Here is a 20,437-nt window from a genome sequence, read left to right as displayed (position 1 = left end):
GATCCGACTCTTGATCTCAGCTCAGGTCTTGATCTCAGGGTTGTGAGTTCGGTCCATGCATTGGGGGTCCATGCTATGCATGGAGGCTATTTAATAAAGGAAAAAAATAAAATTAAAATGAAATAAATAAAACAGAATTCTGTACTCTCACACACTCAAAAAGAAGTACACCTGTTGTGATGAGCACTGGATGATGTATGGAAGTGTTAAATCACTATATTGTACACCTGAAACTAATATAACACTGTATGTTAAGTATACTGGAATGATAATTTAAAACTAAAAAATTATATAGATTGGAAATGTTTGTATTTCAAGAAATTAATTAGGTAGAGAGTTTTGAGTAGTGTATGAAGGCAAAGTTGTGGACTTAGCATTAATCATCCAACTTATGTTCAAGTTGAAACATTCCATTTTCTTAGTCTGTGTCACATTGTTCTATGGCTGATTTTCATCAGGGTCCTTTTTAATATGACATTGGTTTCCCAGAAATCTAAGGACCTTTTGGCTGTGGCTCACTCAGTTTATGCTTAGGAACTTCTTCCTAAAGAACTTAAACATTTCTTTATTCAGCTTGTCTTTATCCACTTTCATAAAAATGGATCCTCAGAATGCATATTTTACAGATGAGGAAAGCAACATTCAGAGAAGCTATTTGAGTCACCCAAGATTATAGAGCTGTTCAGTGTCAGGGTCAAAGCATGGACTTATTCTTTATTGGTTAAGCACTTACTCCATCCAGGGCAGTGAACTCATTGATGATGATACAAAGATGCAGAAGACTTGGTCCCTGCCCTCAAGGAATATCAGTTCTTCATATCCAAAATAAGTCAGGCAGCCTATGAAGGCTGGGACATCATTAATGTGACTTAAATTTCATTAGAGAAAATTGCTTTTAATTTTGACTCCTTTATTTGTTCAAATAGTCTTTGGGACTGTGGCAGGAGAAAAAGAGATTACAAATTATTATCTTAGGGACCTGTTATGTTTGGCCAGCATAGCACTTAAATTTTCTTTAACTTTTAGTTTAAAATTTGGAAAGTTCACACTTAAATATCTAGATTTCTGGATTTTCTTGATAAAAAAAAAAATCCAAAGATCTGGCCTTACTAGACCAATTCCCTGGAGGTGAGGATCTGCTGCCTATTTTTTTATGGATTGGTGCTAGCAGTTTTCATACTTCCTAACCAGTATCTTGCACACACTCCTACTGCCTACCCAACCACTGAAGTATTTAAGTTTGTTAACCCTGTCAACTAACTCTTGGGGCTACCAAATTGTTGCTTGAACTATGCTTAACAGCAGATGGCAGCAACAAACCATGTAACTGCCATTTCTCATATAAGTAGGAAAGTGGTACCACAGCAACATTTGACCTCAGAAGCTTTTCTTTCTTCCTCTAAAAAAAGACAGAAACAAACTAAGGTCATTCAATTCTAGTTCAGCCATATTTTGACAAAATAACTGGTGAGAAAAGGATTTAGTGCTGCTAGTAAGAAGCAGCCCATTGTGTGCTGTAAGAATATGTAAGGCACAAATGGAATAGCTGGCTACAAGGAAAAAAATCTTCTAATTGAGAGATAGGGCAAACTGTCTTGCAGCCACTGGTTGAGGACACCCTTCCTCACATAAAATATATACAAAAATTAGCTAAAAATAACTCATAGGCCTCATTATAAGACCTAAAACTTTAAAACTATTAGAAAAATACCCAGAAGTCAATCTTCGTTAACTTTGGATTAGACAAGATTTGACACTAAAACCACAAGCAATAAAATAAAAAGAAGTTAAATGGGACTTCATCCAAATTTAAAACTTTTATGCTTCAAAGTCAAAGTATATCATGAAGTGAATGAAAAGACACTTGAAGAATGGAAGAAAATTTTTGCAAATCATTTATCATAAAAAAACTTGTGCATAAAGAATGCTTACAAATGAACAATAAAAAGGCAAATGACCCAATTTAAAAAATACCAAACTGTACAAACAGACATTTTTCTAAGGAAGATATACAAATGGATTATAGGTATATAAAAAAGATCTTCAGGGCAGCCCAGGTGGCTCAGTGGTTTAGCGCCACCTTCAGCCTACAGTGTGATCCTAGAGACCTGGGATCAAGTCCCATGTCAGGGGAGCCTGCTTCTCCCTCTGCCTGTGTCTCTGCCTCTCTCTGTGTGTCTCTCATGAATAAATAAAATCTTTAAAAAATGAAAAAGTAAAAAGATGTCCAAGCTAATTTGTCATCAGGAAAATTCTAATCAAAACCACAATGAGATACCTCTTCACTCTTCACAGGATGGCTAAGACAAAAGACATCAAGTGTTAGCAGTGATGTGAAGAAGTCTGAACTTTCAAACATTGCTGTTAGGATTATAAATGGTACAGCTACTTTGGAAAAAGGTTTGAGTGCTCCTCAAAATGTAACCCACTGGTGCCATTCCTAGTTATATAGCCAAGAGAAATGAAAACATATCATGTCCACACAACAGTGAAGGAAACCATCAACAAAACAAAAGGTAACCTACTGAGTGGGAGAAGATATTTGTAAATGGTATATCTGATAAGAGGTTAATATTCAAAATATGTAAAGAATTTTTACAACTCAACACCAAGAAAAACAAATAATCCAATTAAAATGGGCAGAAAGCCTGAACAGACATTTTTCTAAAGACATAGAGATAGCAAACACACAGCATCACGAACCACCAGGGAAGTGCAAATTAACCCCACAATGAGATATTACCTTACATCCATCAGAATGGCTAGAATAAAACAAAGAAGAAATAATAGGTGTTGGTGAGGATGTGGAGCAAACGGAACCCTCATGCACTGTTGATGGGAATGTAAATTGGTACAGCCATAGTGGAGAACAGTATGGAAGCTTCTCCAAAAAGTTAGAAATACCATATGATTCAGTAATTCCACTAATGAGTATTTATCCACAGAAAACAAAAAAAAAAAGTAATTCAAAAAGATATATGCACCCTTATGTTTATTGCAGCATTTATAGTAGCCAACATATGAAAGCAACCCAATGTTTATAGCAGCAATGTCCACAATAGCCAAAATATGGAAAGAGCCCAGATGTGCATTGATAGACAGATGGATAAAGCAAATGTGATATATATATATATATATGATATATATCATATTATATATGTATATATAACTCAACAATCAAAAAGAATGAAATCCTCTATCTGCAATGATGTGGATGCAACTAGAGGGCATTATGCTAAGTGAAATAGAGAAAAACAAATACCATATGATTTTACTTACAGGTGGAATTTAATAAACAATACAGGTGAACACAGGGAAAGGGAAAGAAAAACAAAATAAGATAAAAACAGAGAGGGAGGCAAGTCATAAGAGACTCTTAACTCTAGAGAAAAAATTGAGGGTTACCAGAGGGAAGGGGGGTGGAGGGAAGGGATAATTCAGTGGTGGGCATTAAGGAGGGCACTTGAAGTAATGAGCACTGAGTGTTATATGAAACTGATAAATCACTCAATTCTATCACTGAAATTAATAATATACTATAGGTTAACTAAATTGAATTTAAATAAAAAGTTTAAAAAATAAAGCAACCCAAGTGTCCACCAGTAGATGAATAAAGACCATATATATGGATAAAGGAGGTAAGTATATGTGTGCATATATATATATATATATGTAAAATACACACAACTGTATACTATATACATATATACACACACAATAGAATATTACACAGCCATAAAAAAGATAGGATCTTCTCATTTGCAACAATATGGATGGACCAACAAGGTATTATGCTGAATGAAATGAGTCAGACTGAAAAAGACACATACCATATGATTTCACTGATATGTGGAATCTAAAAACTGAAACAATCAAAAACTAGAATCAGACCTATATATACAGAGAACAAAATGATGATTGCCAGAGGAAGAGGGTAGTAGATGGGTAAAATGGGTGAAGAGCAGTAGGAGATATAGGCTTCCACTCATGGAATGAATAAGTCAAAGGAATAAAAATATAGCATAGGGGGGATCCCTGCGTGGCGCAGCGGTTTGGCGCCTGCCTTTGGCCCAGGGCGCGATCCTGGAGACCCGGGATCGAATCCCACATCAGGCTCCCGGTGCATGGAGCCTGCTTCTCCCTCTGCCTGTGTCTCTGTCTCTCTCTCTCTCTCTCTCTGTGACTATCATAAATAAATTTAAAAAAAATATATAGCATAGGAAATACAGTCAATGATACTGTAATAATGTTGTATGGTGACAGATGGTAGTTACACTTGTAGTGAGCATAACATAATATATAAAGATATTGAATCACTATGTTGTACACCTGAAACTAATGTAACATTGTGTGTCAACTATACTGAAATTAGAAAATATATCCACACATAAACTCATATATATTCATAACAGTATTATTAACAATAGGCAAAACATAGAAACATCCCAGTTGCCCATTAATTGGCAAATGTATAAACAAAATGTAGTATATCCATACAAGGGAATATTATTTAGTTATAAAAAGTAACGAACTACCAAACATGCTACAATATGGATGTACCTTGAAAAATTGCACTACATGAAGGAAGGCAGACACAAAATAATTCCATTTAAATGAAATGTCCAGGATAGATAAATGTATAGAGACAAAAAATAGATTAATGGTTACCAGGGGCTGCAAAGAGGGGAGATCAGGAGCAACTGCTAATGAGTATGGAGTTTTTCAGAGTGATGAAAATATTCTGAAATGAGATAGCAATGGTAGTTGCACAACTCAGGGAATATTCTAAAAACAACTGAAATATATACTGAAAGAGGTTGAATTTTGTATTAGGTGGAGTATAATGCAATGAGTTTTTATTGTTTAAAAAGGATCATTAGGAGGCGGGGCAAGATGGGGGAAGAGTAGGATTCCCCAAGTCACCTGTCCCCACCAACTTACCTAAATAACTTTCAAATCATCCTGAAAACCTACGAATTCAGCCTGAGATTTAAAGAGAGAACATCTGGAATGCTACAGTGAGAAGAGTTCGCGCTTCTATCAAGGTAGGAAGACGGAAAAAAAATAAAGAAAAAAACATCCAAGGGGGAGGGGCCCCCGCGAGGAGCCGGGCTAAAACCGGGCGGCGAGAGCCTCAAGGAAAGGAAAGCCAAGCCCCAGAGGAGCAGGAACTTTACCAATCTTTCCGGACGGAGAAGCACTGGCAGGGAACTCAGGCAGGATCCCAGGAGGGGCAGTGGAGCCCCCAGGTTCCCGGGGTCACTAACAGAGGAAGTGCGCACCAGGGCAGAGTGTGTCACACACCATGGGCCCAGCTCCCAAAAGGGCTGGAACACACAACACCTGGGGCCCTGGAGCAGCTCAGGCAGTGACTCAGGTGGCGGCTCTGAACAGAGGGGACTGCGTGGCCCTGAGAGTAGCTCAGGCGGCGGCTCTGCGCAGAGGGGGCTGCACAGTCCTGGGGGTGTGATTCCAACAGCGCAGACCCCAGAGCCAAAGGCGCCGGGGGGGCACATCCCAGGATCTGGTGATCCCCTTGAACAGGCGGAGGCTGGGAGGACACAAGATAGCGAGGACACTCCTGCTACCGGTCACCCTGAGCTGTGCAGATCAGCGCCTCCTGCCCCTGGAGCATCCAGGCCCCTGGGAGACTGTGGTAGTTACTGCGGGAGCTGACTCTAGGGCTGGAGAGCTGGCCGCCACCACTGTTGTTGTTCCTCATGGTGTCACATTGTGCCTGGAACTGAGCAGGGCCGCCAGGGAGCAGGGGCCTCACAGGATAAACAGCTCCCACAGATCCATGCACCTAGCTGGAGCAGTGCGACACCACCAGATGCACACACCTGAGAATCAGCACAGCAGGCCCCTCCTGCAGAAGACCAGCTGGAAGGACAGGGGAAGAGCAGGTTCCTAACCAAGCAGCACTGGAAGGCTCCAGGGGAACTCGAGGGACTTACAGTATATAGAATCAGGGGATACCCACCTTGTTTGTTTCCCACTCCTTGTTTTTTGTTTTTTGTTTGTTTCTCCCACCCCTTTTTTTTCTTCCCTTTTTCCAGTACAACTTGTTTTTAGCCACTCTGCACTGCGCAAAATGTAGAAGGAAGAACTCACCACAAAAGAAAGAATCAGACACACTACTCTCTCCCACAGAGTTACAGAATTTGGATTACAATTCGATGTCAGAAAGCCAGTTCAGAAGCACAATTAGAAAGCTACTGGTGGGTCTGGAAAAAAGCATAAAGGAATCAAGAGATTTCATGACTGCAAAATTTACATCTAATCAGGCCGAAATTAAAAATCAATTAAATGAGATGCAATCCACACTGGAGGTCCTAACAACAAGGGTTAACGAGGTAGAAGAAAGAGTGAGTGACTTATAAGACAAATAAATGGTAAGGAAGGAAGCTAAGGAAAAAAGAGAAAAACAATTAAAATATCATGAGGATAGGTTAAAGGAAATAAATGACAGCCTCAGAAGGAAAAATCTACGTTTAATTGGGGTGCCAGGGGGCGCCAAAAGAGACAGAGGACCAGAAAGTGTATTTTTTTTTAAGATTTTATTTATTTATTCATGAGAGGGAGAGAGAGCGAGCACCTGAGGGAGAAGTAGGCTCCATGCAGGGAGCCCGACGTAGGACTCCATCCTGAGTCTCCAGGTCACATCCCGGGCTGAACGCAGTGCTAAACCACTGAGCCACTGGGGCTGCCACAGAAAGTGTATTTGAACAAATCATAGATGAGAACTTCCTCATGCAACCAAGAATACTTTATCCAGCAAGGCTCTCATTCAAAATGGAAGCAGAGATAAAGAGCTTCCAAGACAGGCAGGAATTGAAAGAATATGTGACCTCCAAACCAGCTCTGCAAGAAATTTTAAGGGGGACTCTTAAAATTCCCCTTTAAGAAGAAGTTCAGTGGAACAATCCACAAAAACAAGGACTGAATAGATATCATGATGACACTAAACTCATATCTTTCAATAGTAACTCTGAACGTGAATGGGCTTAATGACCCCATCAAAAGGCGCAGGGTTTCAGACTGGATAAAAAAGCAGGACCCATCTATTTGCTGTCTACAAGAGACTCATTTTAGACAGAAGGACACCTACAGCCTGAAAATAAAAGGTTGGAGAACCATTTACCATTCAAATGGTCCTCAAAAGAAAGCAGGGGTGGCCATCCTTATATCAGATAAACTAAAATTTACCCCAAAGACTGTAGTGAGAGATGAAGAGGGACACTATACCATACTTAAAGGATCTATCCAACAAGAGGACTTAACAATCCTCAATATATATGCCCCGAATGTGGGAGATGCCAAATATATAAATCAATTAATAACCAAAGTGAAGAAATACTTAGATAATAATACACATATACTTGGTGACTTCAATCTAGCACTTTCTACACTCGATAGGTCTTCCAGACACAACATCTCCAAAGAAACGAGAGCTTTAAATGATACACTGGACCAGATGGTTTTCACAGGTTTCTACAGAACTTTACATCCAAACGCAACTGAATACACATTCTTCTCAAGTGCACATGGAACTTTCTCCAGAATAGACCACATACTGGGTCACAAATCGGGTCTGAACCGATACCAAAAGATTGGGATCGTCCCCTGCATATTCTCAGACCATAATGCCTTGAAATTAGAACTAAGTCACAACAAGAAGTTTGGAAGGACCTCAAACACGTGGAGGTTAAGGACCATCCTGCTAAAAGATGAAAGGGTCAACCAGGAAATTAAGGAAGAATTAAAAAGATTCATAGAAACTAATGAGATACAACCGTTCAAAATCTTTGGGATGCAGCAAAGGCAGTCCTAAGGGGGAAATACATCGCAATACAAGCATCCATTCAAAAACTGGAAAAAACTCAAATACAAAAGCTAACCTCGCACCTAAAGGGGCTGGAGAAAGAATGGCAAATAAAAGCTTCACCCAGCAGAAGAGAGTTAATAAAGATTTGAGCAGAACTCAACGAAATCAAGACCAGAAGAACTGTGGAACAGATCAACCAAACCAGGAGTTGGTTCTTTGAAAGAATTAATAAGATAGATACAGCATTAGCCAGCCTTATTAAAAAGAAGAGAGAGAAGACTCAAATAAATAAAATCACAGATGAGAAAGGAGAGATCACTACCAACACCAAGGAAATACAAACGATTTAAAAAACTTATTATAAGCAGCTTTATGCCAATAAATTAGGCAATCTAGAAGAAATAGACACATTTCTGGAAAACCACAAACTACCAAAACTGGAACAGGAAGAAATAGAAAACCTGAACAGGCCAATAACCGGGAAGGAAATTGAAGCAGTCATCAAAAACCTCCCAAGACACAAAAGTTCAGGGCCAGATGGCTTCGCAGGGGAATTCTATCAAACGTTTAAAGAAGAAACCATACCTATTCTCCTAAAGCTGTTTGGAAAGATAGAAAGAGATGGAGTACTTCCAAATTAGTTCTATGAGACCAGCATCACCTTAATTCCAAAACCAGACAAAGACCACACCAAAAGAATTACAGATCAATATCCCTGATGAACAGGGATGCAAAAATTCTCAACAAGATAATTGCCAATAGGATCCAACAGTACATTAAGAAAATTTTCACCATGACCAAGTAGGATTTATCCCCAGGACACAAGGCTGGTTCAACACTCGTAAAACAATCAGTGTGATTCATCATATCAGGAAGAGAAAAACCAAGAAACATATGATCCTCTCATTAGATGCATAGAAAGCATTTGACAAAATACAGCATCCATTCCTGATCAACACTCTTCAGAGTGTAGGGATAGAGGGAACATTCCTCAACATCTTAAAAGCCATCTACGAAAAGCCCACAGCAAATATCAGTCTCAATGGGGAAACACTGGGAGCCTTTCCCTTAAGATCAGGAACAAGACAGGGATGTCCACTCTCACCACCGCTATTCAAAACAGTACTGGAAATCCTAGCCTCAGGAATCAGACAACAAAAAGAAATTGAAGGCATTCAAATCGGCAAAGAAGAAGTCAAACTCTCCTTCTTCGCTGATGACATGATACTCTACATAGAAAACCCAAAAGCCTCCACCCCAAGATTGCTAGAACTCATACAGCAATTTGGTAGTGTAGCAGGATACAAAATCAATGCCAGAAATCAATGGCATTTCTATACACTAACAATGAGATGGAAGAAAGAGAAATTAAGGAGTCAATCCCATTTACAATAGCACCCAAAAGCATAAGATACCTAGGAATAAACCTAACCAAAGAGGTAAAGGATCTATACTCTAAAAAGTATAGAACACTTTTGAAAGAAATTGAGGAAGCCACAAAGAGATGGAAAAATATTCCATGCTCATGGATTGGCAGAATTAATATTGTGAAAATGTCAATGTTGCCCAGGGTAATTTACACGTTTAATGCAATCCCTATCAAAATACCATGGACTTTCTTCAGAGAGTTAGAACAAATTATTTTAAGATTTGTGTGGAATCAGAAAAGACCCTGAATAGCCAGGGGAATTTTCAAAAAGAAAACCATAGCTGGGGGCATCACAATGCCATGTTTCAGGCTGTACTACAATGCTGTGGTCATCAAGACAGTGTGGTACTGGCACAAAAACAGACACCAAGATCAATGGAACAGAATAGAGAACCCAGAAGTGGACCCTCAACTTTATGATCAACTAATATTCGATAAAGGAGGAAAGACTATCCATTGGAAGAAAGACAGTCTCTTCAATAAATGGTGCTGGGAAAATTGGACATCCACATGCAGAATGAAACTAGACCACTCTCTTTCACCATACACAAAGATAAACTCAAAATGGATGAAAGATCTAAATGTGAGACATGATTCCATCAAAATCCTAGCGGAGAACACAGGCAACACCCTTTTTGAACTCAGCCACAGTAACTTCTTGCAAGATACATCCACGAAGGCAAAAGAAACCAAAGCAAAAATGAACTATTGGGACTTCATAAAGATAAGAAGCTTTTGCACAGCAAAGGATACAGTCAACAAAACTAAAAGACAATCTACAGAATGGGAGAGTATATTTGCAAATGACGTATCAGATAAAGGGCTAGTTTCCAAGATCTATAAAGAACTTATTAAACTCAACACCCAAGAAACAATCCAATCATGAAATGGGCAAAAGACATGAAGAGAAATCTCACAGAGGAAGACATAGACATGGCCAACAAGCACATGAGAAAATGCTCTGCATCCCTTGCCATAGGGAAATACAAATCAAAACCACAATGAGATACCACCTCACACCAGTGAGAATGGGGAAAATTAACAAGGCAGGAAACCACAAATGTTGGAGAGGATGCGGAGAAAAGGGAACCCTCTTACACTGTTAGTGGGAATGTGAAATGGTGCAGCCACTCTGGAAAACTGTGTGGAGGTTCCTCAAAGAGTTAAAAATAGACCTGCCCTACGACGCAGCAATTGCACTGTTGGGTATTTACCCCAAAGATACAGATGCATTGAAACGCCAGGACACCTGCACTCCGATGTTTCTAGCAGCAATGTCCACAATAGCCAAACTGTGGAAGGAGCCTCGGTGTCCATCGAAAGATGGTGGATAAAGAAGATGTAGTTTATGTATACAATGGAATATTACTCAGCCATTAGAAACGACAAATACCCACCTTTTGCTTCGACGTGGATGGAACTGGAGGGTATTATACTGAGTGAAAAAAGTCACTCGGAGAAGGACAAACATTATATGTTCTCATTCATTTGGGGAATATAAATAATAGTGAATGGGAATATAAGGGAAGGGAGAAGAAATGTGTGGGAAATATCAGAAAGGGAGACAGAACATAAAGACTCCTAACTCTGGGAAACGAACTAGGGGTGCTGGAAGGGGAGGAAGGCAGGTGGTGGGGGTGAATGGGTGACGTGCAATGAGGGGGGCACTTGACAGGATGAGCACTGGGTGTTATTCTGTATGTTGGTAAATTGAACACCAATAAAAAATAAATTTATTATAAAAAATATATAAAGCTTCAAAAAAAAAAGAACTTTACATCTAAATGCAAATGTTACACATTCTTCTCAAGTACACATGGAACTTTCTACAGAGTAGACCACATTTTGGGTCACCAATCAGGTCGAAACCGATACCAAAAGACTGGGATAGTACCCGGTGTATTTTCAGGCCATAATGCTTTGAAATTAGAAGTAAACCACAAGAAGAAGTTTTAAAGGATTTGAAACACGTGGAGGTTAAACACCATCCTGCTAAAAGATGAAAGGGTCAACCAGGAAAAAAGAGAAGAATTAAAAAGATTCATGGAGGGGATCCCTGGGTGGCGCAGCAGTTTAGCGCCTGCCTTTGGCCCAGGGCGCGATCCTGGAGACCCGGGATCGAATCCCACGTCGGGCTCCCGGTGCATGGAGCCTGCTTCTCCCTCTGCCTGTGTCTCTGCCTCTCTCTCTCTCTCTCTCTGTGTGACTATCATAAATAAAAAAAAAATTCATGGAAACTAATGAGAATGAAGATACAACCGTTCAAAATCTTTGGGATACAGCAAAAGCAGACCTAAATGAGTAATGCATCACAATACAAGCATCCATCCAAAAACTGGAAAGAACTCAAATACAAAAGTTAACCTCGCACCCAAAGGGGCTGGAGAAGGAATGGCAAATAAAAGCTTCACCCAGCAGAAGAAGAGAGTCAATAAAGATTTGAGCAGAACTCATTTAAATAGAGACCATAAAAACTGTGGAACAGATAAACAAAACTGGGAGTTGGTTCTTTGAAAAAATTAATAAGATAGATAAGGGAAGGGAGAAAGGGACAATGACAGCCTTATTAAAAAGAAGAGACAAAAGACTCAAATTAATAAAATCATGTATGAGGAAGGACAAATCACCACCAATACCAGGTAAATACAAACAATTTAAAAAATCTTATTATGTGCAGCTATACGCCAATAAATTAGGCAATTTAGAAGATTTCTGGAAAACCACAAACTACCAAAACTGAACAGGAAAAAATAGAAAACCTAAGCAGGCTGATAACGGGGGAGGAAATTGAAGCAGTCATCACAAACCTCCCAAGACACAAAAGTCCAGGGCCAGATGGCTTCCCAGGGGAATTCTACAAACGTTTAAAGAAGAAACAATATGTATTCTAGTAAAGCTGTTCAGAAGATAGAAAGAGATGGAGTACTTCCAAACTCGTTCTATGAGGGCAACATCACCTTAATTCCAAAACCAGACAAAGACTCCACCCAAAAGGAGAATTATACACCACTATGACTGATGCACACAGATGCAAAAATTCTCTACAAATACTAGGCAATAGGATCCAACACTACATTAAGAAGATTATTCACCATGACCAAGTGGGATTTATCCCCGTGATGCAAGGCTGGTTCAACACTAGTAAAGCAATCAATGTGATAGTTCATATCAACAAGCAAAGAAACAAGAACCATAGGATCCTCTCAATAGATGCAGAGAAAGCATTTGACTAAATACAGCATCCATTCCTGATCAAAACTCTTCAGAGTGTAGGGATAGAGGAAACATTCCTCAGCATCTTCAAAGCCATCTACAAAAAGCCCACAGCAAATATCATTCTCAATAGGAAATCACTGGGAGCTTTTCCCCTAAGATCAGGAACAAGACAGGGATGTCCACTCACACCACTGCTATTCAACACAGTACTAGAATTGCTTGCCCCAGCAATCAGGCAACACAAAGAAATAAAAGACATTCAAATTGGCAAAGAAGAAGTCAAACTCTCCCTCTTCGCAGATGACATGATGCTGTACATAGAAAACCCAAAAGACTCCATCCCAAAATTGCTAGAACTCATACAGAAGTTCAGCAGTGTGACAGGATACAAAATCAATGCCCAGAAATCCTTGGCATTTTTATACACTGACTATGACACTGAAGAAAGAGAAATTAAGGAGTCAATCCCATTTCCAATTGCACCCAAAAGCAAAAGACACCTAGGAATAAACCTAACCAAAGAGGTAAAGGATCTATACCCTGAAAGCTACAGAACACTTCTAAAAGAAATTGAGGAAGACACAAAGAGATGGAAAAATATTCCATGCTCATGGATTGGAAGAATTAATATTGTGAAAATGCCAATGCTACCCAGGGCAATTTACATATTTAATGCAGTCCCTATCAAAATACCATGCACTTTCTTCAGAGAGTTGGAACAAATCATCTTAAGATTTGTGTGGAATCAGGGATCCCTCTGTGGCTCAGCGGTTTAGCGCCTACCTTCAGCCCAGGGCGTGATCCTGGAGTCCCGGGATCGAGTCCCACATCAGGCTCCCTGCATGCAGCCTGCTTCTGTCTCTGCCTGTGTCTCTGCCTCTCTCTCTCTCTCTCTCTCTGTGTGTGTCTTTAAAAAATTTTGTGTGGAATCAGAAAAGACCCCGAATAGCCAGGGGAATATTGAAAAAGAAAACCAGTGCTGGTGGCATCAGAATACCAGATTTCAGGTTGTACTACAAAGCTGTGGTCATCAAGACAGTGTAGTCCTGGCACAAAAACAGACACATAGATCAAAGGGAAAGAATAGGGAATCCAGAAGTGGACCCTCAACTTTATGGTCAACTAATATTCAACAAAGCAGGAAAGACTATCCACTGGAAAAAAAAGACATTCTCTTCAATAAATGGTGCTGGGAAAATTGGACAGCCACATGCAGAGGAATTAAACTAGACCATTTTCTTACACCATACACAAAGATAAACTCAAAATGGATGGAGGATATAAATGGGAGACAAGAATCCATCAAAATCCTAGAGGAGAACACAGGCAATACCCTTTTTCAACTTAGCCACAGCAACTTCTTGCAAAATACATCCATGAAGGCAAGGGAAACAGAAGCAAAAATGAATTATTGATACTTCATCAAGATAAGAAGCTTCTGCACAGCAAAAGAAACAGTCAACAAAACTGAAAGACAACCTACAGAATGGGAGAAGATTTTTGCAAATGACACATCAGATAAAGGGCTAGAGTCCAAGATCTTAAAGAACTTATTAAACTCAACTGCAAATAAACAAACAATCCAATCCTGAAATGGGCAAAAGACGTGAACTGAAATTGCACAGAGGAAGACATAGACATGGCCAACAAGCACATGAAAAAATGCTACGCATCACTGGCCATCAGGGATATACAAATCAAAACACAATGAGATACCACCTCACCCCAGTGAGAATTAACAAAACAGGAAACAACAAATGTTGGAGAGGATGTGGAGAAAGGGAACCCTCTTGCACTGTTGGTGGGAATGTGAACTGGTACAGCTACTCTGGAAAACTGTGTGGAGGTTCCTCAAAGAGTTAAAAATAGATCTGCCCTACGATCCAGCAATTGCACTGCTGGGGATTTACCCCAAAGTTACAGATGCAGTGAAATGCCAGAACACCTGCACCCCGATGTTTCTATCAGCAATGTCCACAGTAGCCAAACTGTGGAAGGAGCCTCGGTGTCCATCGAAAGATTAATGGATAAAGAATATGTGGTTTATGTATACAATGGAATATTACTCAGCCATTAGAAATGTCAAATACCCACCATTTGCTGGACGTGGATGGAACTGGAGGGTATTATGCTGAGTGAAATAAGTCAATTGGAAAAGGACAAACATTATATGGTCTCATTCATTTGGGGAATATAAAATTTAGTCAAATGGAATAAAGGGAAAGGAGAGAAAATGAATGAAAATATCAGCGAAGGTGACAAAACATGAGAGATACCTAACTCTGGGAAACGAACAAGGGGTACTGGAAAGGGACGTGGGTGGGGGTTTGGGGTGACTGGGTGATGATCAGTGAGGGGGCACTAGGGATGAGCACTGGGTGTTATGCTATATGTTGGCAAATTGAACTCCAATAAAAAATAAAAATAAATACTTGAAATTATAAAGCTCCTTAAAGAAAACATAAGCAATAAACTTTTTAAATTTACTTTTTAAGGTTTTATTTTAATTCCAGTTAATTAACATACAATGTTTTATTAGTTTCAGGTGTAAAATATAGTGTTTAAACAATTCCATGTATCACTCAGTGCTTATCACAATAAGTGCACTCCTTAATCCCAATCACCTATTTAAAACAACCCCCCCCACCCCTCTGGTAAACATCAGTTCTCTAAATTAAAGGTCTGTTTCTTGGTTTGTCTCTCTCTCTCTCTCTTTTTAGTCCCTTTGCTTGTTTGTTTTGTTTCTTAAATTCCATATATGAGCGAAATCATATGGTATTTGTCTTTCCCTGACTTATTTCTCTCAGCATTATATTCTCTAGCTCCATCCATGTCATTGCAAACAGCAAGATTTCATTCTTTTTCATGGCTTAATGGCTAAATAATATTCGTATTTCATATATATATATATATAATACCAAATTTTATTTATCCATTTTTCAATCAAGGGACACTTGTGCTGCTTCCATATCTTGGCTGTTTTAAATAATGCTGTTATAAACACGGAGGTGCATATATCCCTTTGATTGTTTTCTTATATTCTTTGGGTAAATACCCAATAGTGTGATTAGTGGATCATAAGGTATTTCTGTTTTTAACTTTTTGAGTAAACTCCATACTGTTTTCTAGAGTCACTGCACCAGTAAGCATTCCCACCAATAGTGCACAAGGGTTCCTATTTCTCCATATCCTTTGCCAACAGCTGTTGTTTCGTGTGTGTGTGTGTGTGTGTGTGTTTATTTTAGGCATTCTGACAGGTGTGATGGTTACCAGAAGGGAGGGGGTGGGTGAATAAAGTACATGATGGGGATTAGGGAATGCACTTGTGAAGAGCACTGGGTGACATATGGAATTGTTGAGTGGTATACCTAAAACTAATATGCATGTTAACTATACTGGAATTAAAATTTTTAAAAATTTGAAAACAAAACAAAAAAGTGGGCAAAACTAATCAGTGCTGTTAGAAATGAGGTTTCTTGTTATCCTTAGACAAAGTAATTACTGGGCGTGGGTACTTTGGAAAGCTTTCAGGGTGCTGGTACTGTTCTGTTCCTTTTTGTTTTTTAAAATATTTTATTTATTCATGAGAGACACAGAGAGAGGGAGAGAGATAGGCAGAGGGAGAGGCAGGCTCCCTGCAGGGAGACCAACATGGGACTCGATCCCGAGACTCCAGTCCCTGGGCTGAAGACGGCGCTAAACCACTAGGTTTGAATGGTACATCGTTCTCCAACATTTCATTTTCAGGCTGGAGGTGTCCTTAGGTCCACAATGAGTCTCTTGTAGGCAGCAAATAGATGGGTCTTGCTTTTTTATCCAGTTTGAAACCATGCGCCTTTTGATGGGATCGTTAAGCCTATTCACGTTCAGAGTTGCTATTGAAAGATACGAATTTAGTGTCATCATGATACCTATTCACCTGTTTTTGTGGATTATTTCCTTGGACTTCCTCTTTCTTTTACAGAGTCTCCATCAATATTTCTCACAGAGCTGGTTTGGTGGTCACATATTCTTTCAGTTCCTGCCTGTCTTGGAAGCTCTTTATCTCACCTTCTATTTTGAATGAGAGCCTTGCTGGATAGAGTATTCTTGGTTTCATGTACTTCTCATTTAGGATCCTGAGTATATCCTGCCAGCCCTTTCTGGCTTGCGAGGTCTCTGTGGAGAGGTCTGCTCTTAACCTAATACTTCTCCCCATAATGGTTAGGGATCTCTTGTATCTTGCTGCTTAAGGATCTTCTCTTTACCTTTGGAATTTGCAAGTTTCACTATTAAATGTCGGGGTGTTGAATGGTTTTTATTGATTTTAGGGGGGAATCTCTCTATATCCTGGATCTGAATGCCTGTTTTACTCCCCAAGTTGGGGACGTTCTCAGGTATGATTTGTTCAAATACACTTTCTGATCCTCTGTCTCTTTTGGCGCCCTCTGGAACCCCAATTAAACGTAGGATTTTCCTTCTGAGGCTGTCGTTTATTTCCCTTAATGTATTCTCATGATCTTTTAATTGTTTTTCTCTTTTTTCCTCTGCTTCCTTCCTTGCCATCAACTTGTCTTCTATGTCACTCACCCATTCTTCTGCCTCATTAACCCTCATCATTAGGACCTCTAGTTAGGATTTCAATTCATTTAATTGAGTTTTAATTTCAGCCTGATTAGATCTAAATTGTGCAGTCATGAAGTCTCTTGAATCTTTTATGCTTTTTTCTAGAGCCACCAATAGCTTTATAATTGTGCTTCTGAATTGGCTTTCTGACATTGAATTGTAATCCAAATTTTGTAACTCTGTGGGAGAGAGGACTGTTTCTGATTCTTCCTTTTGTGGTGAGTTTTTCCTTCTAGTCATTTTGCTCAGCCCAGAGTGGCCAGAAACAAGAGTTATAGAGGAAAAAGGAGAAAAAGAGAGAAAAAAAGGGGGGGGGACAAACAAAACAAAAAACAAGGGTGGAGTATCCTCTGATTCTATATACTGTAAATCCCTCGACTTCCCCTGGAACTTTCCAGCGCTGCTTGGTCAATAACTTGCTTTTCCCCTGTCCTTCCAGCTGGTTGTTGGGGGAGGGGCCTGCTGTGCTGATTCTCAGGTGTGTGCACCTGGAGGAGCTGCCCATCCCCCTGCTTGGTGCCAGGCTCAGTGGGAGCTGTTTATCCTGTGAGGCCCCTGCTCAGTCTCAGGTACAAGGTGACACCAGGAGGAACAACAACAGTGGTGGTGGCCAGCTCTTCAGCTCTAGAGTCAGCTCCTGCAGTAACTACCACAGCTCCCCTTCCACAGGGGCCTGGATGCTCCGGGGGCCGGAGGTGCTGATCTTCGCAGTTCTGGGGCTCCCAGCAGCAGGAGTGTCTTTGCTGACCTGGGCCCTCCCGGTGTCCGCCTGTCCTGGGGGGAGCGCTGGATATTGGGCTGTGTCCCCAGCGCCCCTGGCTCCGGGGCCTGCACCACTGGAATCGTGCTCCCGGGCCGCACACTCCCCTCAGCGTGGAGCTGCCGCCTGAGCTGCTCCCGAGGTCCTGCTGGCGCGCCCTCCACCCCTTTAGAGTGTTTGGCTTGCAGTGTGTGGCGTGCTCTCTCCCCAGGCGCACTTCCTCTGTTAGTGCCCGTGGGAGCCTGAGGGCATCCCTGCCCCTCCTGGGATCCTGCCCGAGTTCCCTGCCAGCGCCTTTCCATCTGGGAAGATTGGTAAAGTTTCTGCTTCTCCAGGACTGGGATTTCCTGTCCTGGGGGCACTCGCCACCCGGCCTTAGCCAGGCTCCTTGGGGGGCCCCTCCCCCTTGAATGCTTTTTTATTTCTTTATTTTTTTCCATCTTCCTACCTTGATAGAAGCGGGAACTCTTCTCACAGTAGCATTCCAGCTGTTCTCTCTTTAAATCTCAGACTGAATTCGTACGTTTTCAGGATGATTTGAAATTTATCTAGGTAAATTGGTGGGGACAGGTGACTTGGAGAATCCAGCCATCTTGCCTGGCCTCCCTAGTTTCATGTATTAATTACATTTAGATCTTTGTTCAATTTGAGTATATTTTTGATGTAAGAAAGTGATCCTGTTTCACTCTTTTGCATGTACCTGTCCAGTTTTCCCACAATTTATTGGAAACACTGTCTCTTCTCCTTTGTATATTTTTGCATCCTTTGTTGTAGACTAATTGACCATATGAGTGTGGGTTTATTTCTCTGCTCTTTATTCTGTTCCATTGACCTATGTGTCTGCTTTTGTGCCTGTACCATATTGTTTTACTATAGCTTTGTGTTAGTTTGAAATATGAAAGTACTATACCTCCAGCTTTGTTACTTTTCATTTTTACTTTGGCAATTCTGGATCTTATGTGATTTCATACACATTTTAGGATTATTTGTTCTAGTTATGTGAAAAATGCTACTGTTATTTTGATATGGATTTCATAAAATCTGTAGATTGATGAAATCTACATTTTTCTCATATGGACATTTTAACAATATTAATTCTTCTAATCCATGAGCAAGGAATATCTTTCCATTTACTTATGTCAGTTTCTTTCATCAGTATTTTATAGTTTTCAGAGTTTAGGTCTTTTATCTCCTTGGTTCAGTTTATTCCTAGGTATTTTGTTATTTTTGGTTCAATACTAAATGGAATTGTTTTCTTGATTTCTGTTTCTGTTACTTCATTATTAGTGTATAAAATCACAACATATTTCTGTATATTAATTTTGTATCCTGTAATTTTACCGAATTCATTTTTTACTTCTAAATAGTTTTTTGGTGAAGTCTAGCATTTTCTACGTTTAGTATCATGCTGTCTGGAAATTGTGACAGTTTTACTTCTTTCTTACAATTTTGTTGCCTTTTCTTTTTCTTGTCTGATTGCCGTTGCTAGTATTTCCAGTACCATGTTCAATAACAGTGGTAAGAGTGGACATCTTTGTCTTATTCCTGATGTTAGAATAAAAGCTCTGTTTTTCACCATTAAGTATAATGTTATTCGTGTAGTCATATACGGCCTTTATTATATTGAGGTATATTCTTTCTTAATCCAACTTGCTGAGAATTTTTAACATAAACAGATGTTGATTTTTGTCATGCTTTTCTGCATCTGTTGAAACGATCATATGATTTTGATCCTTCATTTGGTTAATGTGGTATATCACATTGGTTGATTTGGAAATATTGAATTATCCTTCCATCCCTGGAGTAAATCCCACTTGATCATGATAAAAGATTCTTTTAATGTATTGTTGAATGTGGTTTGCTAATATTTTGTTGAGGATTTTTGTATCTATGTTCATTAGGGGTATTGGACTGTAGTTTCTTTTTTAATAGTCTGTCTGATTTTGGGTTCAAAATCATTCTGGCCTTGTGGAATGTATGTGGAAATTTTCCTTCCTCTTCTATTTTTTGGAAATAGTTTGAGGAGAATATGTATTAATTCTTTAAATGTTTTAATTTTTAAAAAATTTATTTATCTTAGAGAGAGAGAGAGAGAATGAGCAGGGGTAGGTGCAGAGGGAGAGGGAGAGAGATAATCCTCAAGGAGACTTCCCTCTGAGTACACAGCCCAAATGGGGGCCTGGCCTCAGGACCCTGAGATCATGACCTGAGCCAAAATCAAGAGTTGGTCACTCAATTCACTGAGCCACCCAGGCACCTCTAAATATTATTTTATTTTTTAAGATTTTATTTATTTATTCATGAGACACAAAGAGAGAGGCAGAGACATACACAGAGGGAGAAGCAGGCTCCTTGCAGGGAGCCCGATGTGGGACTTGATCTCTGGACCTGAGGATCACGCCCTGAGCAAAGGCAGACACTTAACCACTGAGCCACCCAGAGACCCCTAAATGTTTTAATTTAAATTTTAGAATTCACCTGTGAATATATCTGGTCCTTGACTTTTGTTTTGTCGGCAGGTTTTTTTTTTTAATTATAATTCAATTTCATTACTAGCAATTGATCTATTCGGATTTTCTATTTCTTCCTGATTCAGTTT

This window comes from Canis lupus, chromosome X (genome assembly GCF_048164855.1).
Source record: "Canis lupus baileyi chromosome X, mCanLup2.hap1, whole genome shotgun sequence".
Classification (NCBI taxonomy): domain Eukaryota; kingdom Metazoa; phylum Chordata; class Mammalia; order Carnivora; family Canidae; genus Canis; species Canis lupus.
This window is presented reverse-complemented; position numbering follows the sequence as displayed.